A 10878-nucleotide genomic window follows, 5' to 3' on the forward strand; every position below is an offset into this window, starting at 1 on the left:
TCTCCAGGATTTTGGCTGGTTTAGGTAAAAGGGACATGGGCCTGTAGTTGCTAAACACCAATAGGTCGGCTTCAGGTTTTTTTAGGATGGAGATCAACATGGCCTGTTTCCAAGACAAGGGAACATGACCACTATGTAAAGAGGTGTCCAAATCAAGTTCAGCGAAGAGATGATAAGATGGACGAGTACACTGAATAATTGTGCCAGACAAGGGCCCAAAGTGGAGCCTGATGTGCATGCCAACATTTTTTGAGAAAAGGTATCAATAGAGATAGAGTTAAAAGAAGTAGAAGCCTCTTCCTTGGTTACCCTGGAGTCAAGAACTGGGGTATCCACGGACTGGTTGAACGTAGAAAAAATGTCTAGGATTTTTTCGTGAAAAAAATTATATAAACCATCACAAAGTCCTTGGCTAGGCGGGGTTGAGCTAGATAATGCAGATGGTTTAGAAAACTATTTCACTGTTTTGAACAGCGTTTTTGAGGAATTATCAGCAGAGCTGACTTTCTCAATGTAATACTCTCTCATAATAGTACATTTCAAGTTGTGGAATTTCTTAATGACAGTTCTGTAAATAGCTTTTGCCTCAGGATCATAGGATTGTCTCCAGCTTCTCGCAAGTTTTTTACAATAGCTCTTCTCAGCACGCAAAGTGGAGGAGAACCAAGGAGCTGAGGGTTTTAGTCTGGAAGAATCTATCAGTTGCACAGGGGCAATCGGGTTTATGGCTGAGGAAAGCCAGCCATTAAACTTTGAAGTGTCAGAGTGTAAATCCCCTTCTGACTGCCACAAACCGTGGGAAAGTGCAGGGGCCTGCGATGAACAGGTAATTTTGCACCGCTTCCTGCCAAACTCCCTGGGCTTAACTGGAATGTCAGAGCGAGGGTTAGTAGCCAGACTAAATGAGATAAGGAAATGGTCTGACCAAGTGAGAGGGAGGGGTGGTTAAGTGGTCAGATTGGGATGGGTGGTCAACAATAGGTCCAGCCTATGGCCAGCCACGTGAGTGGAGCCACTAACCCGCTAGGTAAAATTGAGGCCCATCATGGTATTGAGGAGCAGTCCTGCTTTGATACAGAAGTGTCATCCACATGCAAATTAAAATCACCTAAAATAGTGAAGTGGGGGTGTTTGAGCAATAGATCAGCAGCCATAGTGTAAAAATCCTTGCGGGATTGGGGGGGGGGGGCGGGAGGTCTGTATAAGAGAATACTTGCCAGAATTGAATGCTAGGCTTCAGAAATACTAAAATACATGGCTTCTAAAGGGCTACGGTTAGAGAGGTTCCTAGAAAAGATCTTCCAGCCTGAGCGTAGGATCACAGCAATCCCACCACCCACCTTGGTACTGGTACGATTATTCCCCACAAAACTGTAGTCAGGGGCGATAGCCAGATTAAGTTTGGGATTTGAGGAGTCTTTAACCCACATTTTGGTAAGAAACGTTAAGTCCCAAGCATGATTAGTGAGGGATAGCCAAATATCTCCTGAATGACATGGTAGCAATCTACAGTTCAGCAGGCACACCTTGATGTTTGGAGAGAGGCTTGTGCGCTCAGCTACAGGTCTGGGGGGAGAGGGGAATAGTCTAGATGAAGTATTAGGACCTGTCTTAAAAGAGAATGAAAAAGTAGCACAATTAAAATGGGCATTGAAAGACCCTGAAAATGTACATAGCGTCAGAGCATTACACCCTATCTCATTAACTTCCATTAGTTGGGACCTGGTCCAATGTATTCGTGCTCCGACGGGGTAGCTGGCAGCAAGGCTGGTGCTGGCCGCGGAACATGCACGGACGGGCGCAGACGGGCTTGCCTTTGGCAGGCCTTTGGTGTGTCAGTGGCACATCACAACTGGCATGGTCTTAAGTAGCACCTGGGCGGTTAGCGCTAGAACGCTAACCCCTAGCTCCTCCCCTCAGCGGGACCAGGAGCAAGAGCCCGGCAGCCTGCTCTACCCTCCACAACAATCGGGCACGCCCGTGGTGGACCTGGGTAGGGGCTGTGTCCAGCCGCGGTCGGTAGTAGGAGTTTTTGCAGGGCGGTGATGTGGGGAGGGGGAGGGACAGGGTGGGCGGAAGTAATGTATGGATTTTGGAGTTTAACAGGCAAGTAAACATATAAATAAATAAAACGAATTTTGTTGCGTGCACTGCATCACCAAATGTGATGCAGTGCGCGCTACTAAATTTGTTTTATTTATTTATATGTTTACTTACCTGTTAAACTCTGAAATCCATACATTACTTCCCCCCACCCTGCCCCTCCCCCTCCCCACATCACCGCCCTGCAGAAACTCCTACTACCGACCGCGGCTGGCTGTGACACAGCGATAAAAGGGTGAGAGAGCGTGTGGCCTGATACAGAGCAAAATGCAAAGTGCAGAGTCTAAATTAAAAGATTTAAAACAAGCAACGCCTTTAATAGCGGCTATGCAGCTAGCGCAAATAACTCACAACTGTGCGCGTCACAACTGCCATGGTCTTAAGTAGCACCTGGGCGGTTAGCGCTAGAATGCTAACCCCTAGCTCCTTCCCTCAGCATGAATGGAAGCAAGAGCCCGGCAGCCTGCTCTACCCTCCACAACAATCGGGCACACTCGTGGTGGACCGGGGTAGGGGCTGTGACACAGCGATAAAAGGGTGAGTGAGCGTGTGGCCAGATATAGAGCAAAATGCAAAGTGCAGAGTCTAAATTAAAAGATTTAAAACAAGCAAAGTCTTTAAAAGTGGCAATGCAGCTAGCGCAAAGAACTTACAACTGCACGCGTCCATTTGTTGAGGGTTGGAGTTTAAAACTTTCAAGGTTCATGTCATTGCATCAGGATTGTACTGTCTTGTTTGTTGTTCTTGGCAAATAAGAGGAATTCTTTTTTGGTTGGGTTGAACTTCAGGTAGGCGCTGAACATCCAGGTCTTGATGATGTGCAAGCAGTGTTTGCCGCATTGGGTGTATGAAGCCGAGAAGACTTTCAGGGAAACCCATGTACTATTGTACTTTCAAACAGTAAACTATCCCTTTCTGCAGGGCCACACCAGATTTTTCGCCTTTTGCAGGATCCTATATTTTTGCTGGGTGAAGAAGCCTGTACTCTTTGCTCCTGATGACTAGTGATAAGGTGTCTTTGCCCCTTCTTTCAACATGGTGAGATTGGTATACCCCTAATTGGCATATTTACCTTGCCTATCAGTCCCTAGTATATGGTATAAAGTGTAACTTGGGCCCAGTAAGTTAAATGTCAATATTGGACTGCAGCATCCATTAAGCCACCCACTACAGCGACACTGCAAATATGCATAGAAGCCTACCATTTTCAGACTGGCTGTTCAAATAACTCCTTTTGACAGGTCAAAACATTTCTTTAAGATGTTTATAAGTCATCCCTACATCCACCTTATTGCCCATAAGGCAGAGTGTAGAGTATCTAAAAGTAGGACATGTGGGACTTTAATGTTAAACCTGTCCTAAAGGTGAAAAAGCTCCAAATGCTTTTTTCACCAGAGCAAGCCTGGATGTTCCATGGGAAAACACTAGGTTACATTGTTACATTTAATAATGCTAATCCCAGTTAGGAAATAGCTAGAAAAATAAGTAAACAACTATGTTGCATAAATAATAAAAATCCAATCCAATCATGCAGTCAGTTTTTTAATAAATATTAAGGAAAATGTACTTTTAGAAAGTTACCTTTTCCCTGCCTAAAGCCTCTAAAGGGCGATTTTAATTTCCTGTAACACTTCTTTCAGCCAGTAATTAGCATTTTAATAGGTGTGAATGCGTGTGAAATGCCTCCCAGGAGCAACCAATAGATTGATTTGAAAAGTTGACCCTCCTCAACCTAACAGAATATGCAAAGTTGGGATGTTAGCATGCTTTTTAAAATCCTGCTTGAATATCAAATCTTGCTTAACAGGTCTGCTAGGATTTTACATCTACCACTGGGGGCACAACTTCAAAGGGCAGGAACAGGATGCCAGAACAGTTCATGTGTATCCACTGTCTGGTTTGTGGAAACAATGCTTTGTTCTACCATACTTTGGCCTTTGAGTTTATTGTAGGTACAGTGGCTCCCCCAAAACTAGATTTTAGTGTTCGACATAGGAGGATGCTTGAATTACCAAAGTACACTCCCCATACACAACCCCAGCATTCAGAGCGCAAGTTTATTGTGCTGTAGATTTCCACCAAACACGCCCAAATGGGTAGGGCTGGCCTCCAGAACTTTTACCCAATTGATTAGCGCATGCCCAGGAGTCATTTACACCCACAATCTCATTTCTGGCATAAATGTGGCATCTCCAGGCACCCACTTCATAAGACTGCTGGACCAGAAAAAGAACTGGTCCTGCTGTCTGTGACCAGAGAGGAGCCCTGGAGGCCTGGACCTGCTGCCTCCTGTACTGAGGACAAAGAAGTGGACTGCAAGGGTCATAAGACTTACGTTATGTTAAACTACATGGACACAACAAGTTACAAGAGGCCATTTCTTGCATCTACCTAGCTTACCAGTGGCTACTGGACCTAGACTGAACCCTGCTGTTTGGCCTCTACCTGACACCCTGTGAGTCTCTTAGTGCCTTACATGTGGTTCTGAATGTCTTTAGAAGTGAATTCTGTGGTGAATTGGGACTTAAAGGTCTAAAGTCAGAAGGTAAAATATTTGACTAGGATGTACCTGATTGGCGTGTCTGACCAATGCTCTATTTTGGTTAATGTCAAAGGATGTATGACACTACAACGCATGCTTTTATAACGCATGCCATTACGACGCAGGTTTTACAACGCAAGTCGTTACAACGACTTGCGTTCGGGGCACTGGATAGTTAATAGTTTAATTTACTATTCCAACTCCAGTCCCCATGGATAGTAGGGAAGGTGTGGGATAGTATTTAAACTATTCCCTATACTAGAGCGCCCCCCCCAGCGCAATTCGTTGTAATAACTTGCGTTGTAAAAGTTGCGTCGTAATGGTAGTGCGTTGTAAAAGTTGCGTTGTAAAGGATGTTTCCCATGTCAAACTGCATCGAGGTCTACTGCGACTATTTGCTATCATTGACAATTGACACTTTAAGAAATTAATATCTCTGGTTCCCTTTATTAGATTTTTGTCATTTTAGTGAAAATTTGTTAGCGAAAATGTCCAAATCCTTTTGGGGTTTTATTGTTTTGTATTTTTAATTCTTTACTGTTTTAGTACCACATAAATATGTTATACATTGCCTTCCAATTAAGACTGTCTATTCTGTGCCATAGCTACTAGGGGGTTGAGCTCATCATTTAGGGACTTTTAGGGTTCACCCTGACAAAAGTTGTCATTGTTCATTGAGGTGGATAGTCACCCACCCCAAAATATAATCCAATTTCCTACAAAAATGTTGCCAGAATGCTTCTCTTCAAGTGTACATTTTTATCAACTTTTCAATGCACAATGGCATTACGATAAGGAGACAAACACCAAGTGACTACGAGCGACTGTGTCTGAGTGTTATTTACTGCATCCGATAAATAATGACACCCTCAGGATTGTTATTTATCATATGCAGCAAAGTACTCCAATTATAAATGTCCCCATTGAAATGAGGATTACCACACTTACTACACCAAAATAGTCATGCCCCAATATTCTCTGTGCTATTATCCCCTTGTAAATATTGCCAAGTTCTACCTACCAATATGTACCTGTGGAAAACTCTGAGTGGTCTTTAAAATCAGACTCATTCTTGATTGTGACACCTTTGCAAATAGGAGCTTGCAAGGGATCCACAATTTTCTGAGGCACTTATAAAGGGCCTTTACTGTTTTATGCTAAATATATCTTCTAAAGAAGCACTTTGGCTCTCCTATCCACACTAAGCGATAGGAGCTCCCTAGCCAAGAGTTGCCAGAGCCTCTGAATCCAATCTCGAGGATCTGGAACTATCAAAGACCCCCAATGCGCTAAGTGCACCTGTCTAACCGCAAGTAGGGCTGAGGCTACTTGTCTACCCCTCAGTGATTTCAGCGGAAAGGACCTAGAACAGGGAAGCCCCAGGAATGTATGAGGGAAGTAATGTGCCCGAAATATCTGCAAATACTACAGCTCATACCATTAGACCCACCTGGAGCTTCCACTGAATGAACTGCTAGATGCTGGCCATTGATTGGTGCCTGGGTGATGACGGAAAAGGGGAGGGGGGAGGTAGGGTTGTTCCTTTTTTGTTTTGTATTTTGTGTAAAAGTGGTATCTTCGCTAGGAGCCTTGCGATTTCACTAAGAGGGTAATTCATCGCAAGGTCGTCCTCTGAGATGTAGACCTGAACGCTATGTAATGCTCTTCAGTTTTCGCTCTGCCGGCTCCATGATGTAGGCAGCCAAGCTGTGTAACTGTGACCTTGCTACCACACAATAAAAATTATTGATTCTAAAGAAGTACTTTGGGCCTCATTTATGAATCGTGCCGCATCACTGTGTGAAAACAGTGATGCATCACTTTTCATCACGCCCTCCTTACTAAATAATGGATGCATCATATTTACTGTATGACACATCACGTCGCAAGGAATTACAGATACGTCAGAGTTGTGTCTGAAGCGTGATGCAACTCCAGCAATGCAGGAGGGAGGGCTATGGATATAGCACTGCGTCACCCTTACTCCTGCCATGTAGCAGGCCTAAGGATTTGACGCATTTGCATCCTAGAAGTGGCGTAGCAAAATCTCATAGATTTCACCTCGTCACTTCCACGAGGATTACTTGTGTGGGAACACCCTTCTTGCATACATTATACCTGACGCAGGTATAATGTAGCGCAGGGGTTTACAAAGTGATGTGTCTGCTTAGAGGCGTCACTTTGTAAACAGGGAGCATGTTTTACGCCACCGTCGCATCCCAAAAAGAGACGCAATGGCAGAGCAAAACTGTTGCAAGGCCTCATAAATAAGGCCCTTCGTTTTTATTGAAAGTGGCACAAATTGTGACAAAAGTCACAATTTTCACATTGATGCAAAAACTAGGCTTTCCATCGATTTTCTAGACGTTACTAAATTAACTTGCCACCTGCTAGCTAAATTCCAATTTCTAAAACTATGTAAAAATGTTCATTTTACATTTTAACGTAGTTTCAGCTTTCACTTATACATGTTGCAGATTTTTTGGTAAGCTTATCCTATTTTATGCAACTAGCATCAGAATGTTAATACTTGTACGCTTTGCTGGGGGTTTGATCGGTGAAAAATGTAATTAATTCTAGTCTGTATTAAGTGAGTAGGGAAAGTTCACTTCCGTACAAAAAATTTTTTTCAAAATTGTCATTGATAATCAGTCTCAGCAGAAGGGGAAGTGATTGAATGGCAATAAAGAAATAGTAACCACCTTCCCATAGAGATGGTACTAGCAGAGGAAGGGGTAAGCCTTCTTTTCTTTCAGGTCTGGCATTAGCTAAAACATTTTGATATTCTTAAAGTAGGTATAATATACTTAAATATAGGGACTTTCGGCCACCTCTCTTTATCCATTGATCCGTTGTTGTATCATTCAAATTTTACATCTGTCCACTACAGCCTGTAGCATGGGGCAATGAGCCAGTCTACTTAAGCAACTGATTAACTTCACTTTGAGTAACTGTATTTTGCTCTCACAAGGAGCATATCCTCAGACAAACTAGTTCCCTTCAGTGACAGTGTTTTTGTTTTTCCTTTATAATTACTTATTTTGTGTTTATAGCCTGATGTGATAGCAGGAGGCTTGATACACATTCCAAATTCTCAGATCCCATCTCCTGCCAATGCTGTTGTAAATTCCTTTTGGAGTGTTTTGCTTTTCTGATTGCTGCTATTTCACAGCATAGCAGATTGTGTCCGTTTAAAACTCTTTTTGCATTAAGATATCCTCTTTTTACTTTCTTCTTCCTCTTCTACGTCTGCTCTTTTTTTCATTCTTTCTTTCCTTCTTTCTTTCCTTCCTTTATGTTTTCTTTCTTTCTTACATTCCTTTTTTCTTACCTATTTCCTTCTTCCATTTTCTTTCCTTTACTTTTCTTCTTTCATTCTAGCTGTCTTTCATTCTTTTCTTTCTCTTTCCTTCTCTTTCTTTCTCTATCCTTATTTTTCTTTATTTTTTCCTTCCTTTCTTTCTCCACTCTTTCTTTCTTTCTTTCCTTCTTTTCCTTTTTTCTTTTGCTTCCCTTTTTTTTCTTTCCTGCACTTGTTCCTTTTCCTTCTTCCTCTCTTTCTTTCTTTCTTTCTCTGTATTTCATTATTTTTTCTTTTCTATTCTTTCTTACTTTCTTTCATTTTTTCTTTCTTTCTTTTTCTTTCTTTCTTCTTTCTTCCCTTTCTTTTTTCCTTCTCTCTTTCCTTCTCTCTCTTCTTTCATCCCTTTTCTTGTCTTCTCTCTTTCTTTCTTTTGACCTTTCACTTCTTTCTTTCTCTCTTTCCTTCTTACCTTATCTCTTGCCTTCTTTCTTTCATTCCTTTCTTCTTTACCTCTTTCCATCCTTCTTTCTTTTTCAAAGCAAGAGGCTTTGCAGCCAATGCCCGATTGACTGATTTTTTAAACTTTGTGCTAATCAAGATCTTTTGATGTTACTAATATCAAGGGGCATGTTTATGCAATAGTGGTGCAGTGCAGCACAGCCAGTTGCCTAGCTGAGCTGCACAGCATCACTGGGAAAGGGCAGGAATTTGCCATATTTAAAGCATATGGCACATTCCTGACTTTTCCCCCTGTGTCGGCGCACAATGGGCTGCCTAGCACCAACTCAGGCACCCTTATACCATTGTGCAAGGGTGCCTGTGTTGCTTGCAGGTTTGTTTTTGTGTAGGAAGGGACACCTTCCTGTACAAAAACAATCCTGAGAGGCATTATTCTCTTTCTATGTGTGCTGCGTAAGGGCAAAGTAACGCACAGCAGCAATTTGCGCTACGTTGTGTTACTCCAGAGTTTTTTTGAGCAATTCAAAGTCATCCAAAGTGGGTTGGTGTGGCTTAAAAAAATCTGACTTAAGGTTTGCATCGCTCTTGCACTACGTTCCATGATGCATGAGCTACGCAAAGCGTGTCATAAATATGACCCTAAGCGTTTAACATAGTTACTTATATCAGTTTCAGCCAGACTTCATTCATTAGTCCGTGATTGTGTCATTCACATTTTTCTTCCACTCACTCCAGCGTGCCTTACGGGGCAATGTATTAATGCATTTCAGACATTGGGCAAGTGAGCGCTTTACAAAACTTCCTAACATAACATAACATTGGCTGACTCCAATTGAATCTACTGTATGCTGCCCTTACACAAGGAATAAATCCACACACAAAGTTGTTCCCTTCAGTGCCAGGAAGTACTACTGTAATGCGTGTATTTTTTTTTTTTTAAGACCAAAAACACTTTTTTTGCCTACAGCAAATAATTTTATTGATGATGGGCCAAATTGGTTATTCCAAACAATGAAGTTTTGTAAAAACCATGACAAACAAAATAAGAATATCCGGAAATCTCGTGGCCAACACCAGACCTATTGACTTTGCTAATGCTAGTTAAAGTTTATATTTATGTTGTATGCACTCAAAGTGCGTATGTGTGTGTGTGCGTGCGTGTGCGTGTGCACATGTGTGTGTTTGTGTGTGACACTGTTGCTGCCAAACTCACACTGATTGTGTGTCCCGTAACTTGTGCTGCTGTTGCCTGTGGTCTGCCAGTTTTCTTGTGTGAGGAAGATTGGCACCAAAGACTTCTGGTGCTGAGCTTGGTGCTCTCATATTTAGAAATAACCTGTGGGTTTAAAAATAGCTGCTTTGGGTGTGTCCAGCAGTTTTCAGGCAGCAATAAAAATGTCAAGATAACTGATTAATAATGCTCCTACCCCAGAGAGATCAGAGTTTTGTCTAGTGGCAGTTTAAATTATCATAAAGTACTGAGGGTTAATACGCCTGCTGCAAAGAATGTGAACGTTGAAGATCAGAGAACTGCACTTGATGTGGCTAGCTCCGTGGATTCCCTGCTTTTGTCACAGAGATCCCTTTATTACTAGCATTTCATAAATTATAATCCTAATATAGCACAGTGAGAACGGTTAGATTCCAGTCTACCATTATCTATTCCCAAAGTTTCTAAAAATGTTTTGTGTGGGTAGAAATGCATGTTTAATAGTAAAACCAACCTCAACCACTGTAGTTCATATTAAATCTTGAGTGTGTGCTTCTTCAGACCACTCGTAAAATACACTGCATACATCTTATAATCCTCATTGTTTTATGTAAGATTTCCTATGGACTGACATACACATGAATGATTTATTACCTCTGTTAATGTGTGTGTGATGTAAAGTGCTCTGACACCCTACACTGGTATGAGTAGCGCTTTAAAACAAATTAAATACATGTGAGTGAGTCTACGGAGAGATGATGGGCACAGCTGGAGGGTGGTGAGGGATTCAGTGAAGAAGGAGGTCGTTGGGAAAGACTGTGGCACCAGACTTCACCAGGGCAAAAACCCTGTTGGCACCCCTGCCGTCTGTTGTAGGCTATTTGCGAGCATCCGCTCTGTGTGAATTAGTGGCTGTCTCTGCTCTCATATTTCTTTCTCTCCTGTGAGCGCGAGCGAAGTTTACACGCTGCGCCCCGGTGTGCGTTACCGCTCTGCCCTGCTCTCTGTGCGTGGCAGAGACATTTGCCTTACCGCTTGTGCTGTTTCATTTCTCTGTGAGGGATGTATGCACTGCTAGTGCCTGGGTACCGGTTGTGGCCATTAATTAACCTAACACGTCCCCCCTCTTCGTCTCTGGCTGTAATGTGAGACGAATTATGCCCTGTATATCTTGCGCTAACTACTGGAACCTATTAGAAGTGCACAAAAATGAATGGCGCAATTTAAGGCACGGAATCGCAGAACTTCAAAAATACCAGC

The sequence above is a fragment of the Lissotriton helveticus genome, chromosome 5_1, assembly GCF_964261635.1.
Source record: "Lissotriton helveticus chromosome 5_1, aLisHel1.1, whole genome shotgun sequence".
Lineage (NCBI taxonomy): Eukaryota > Metazoa > Chordata > Amphibia > Caudata > Salamandridae > Lissotriton > Lissotriton helveticus.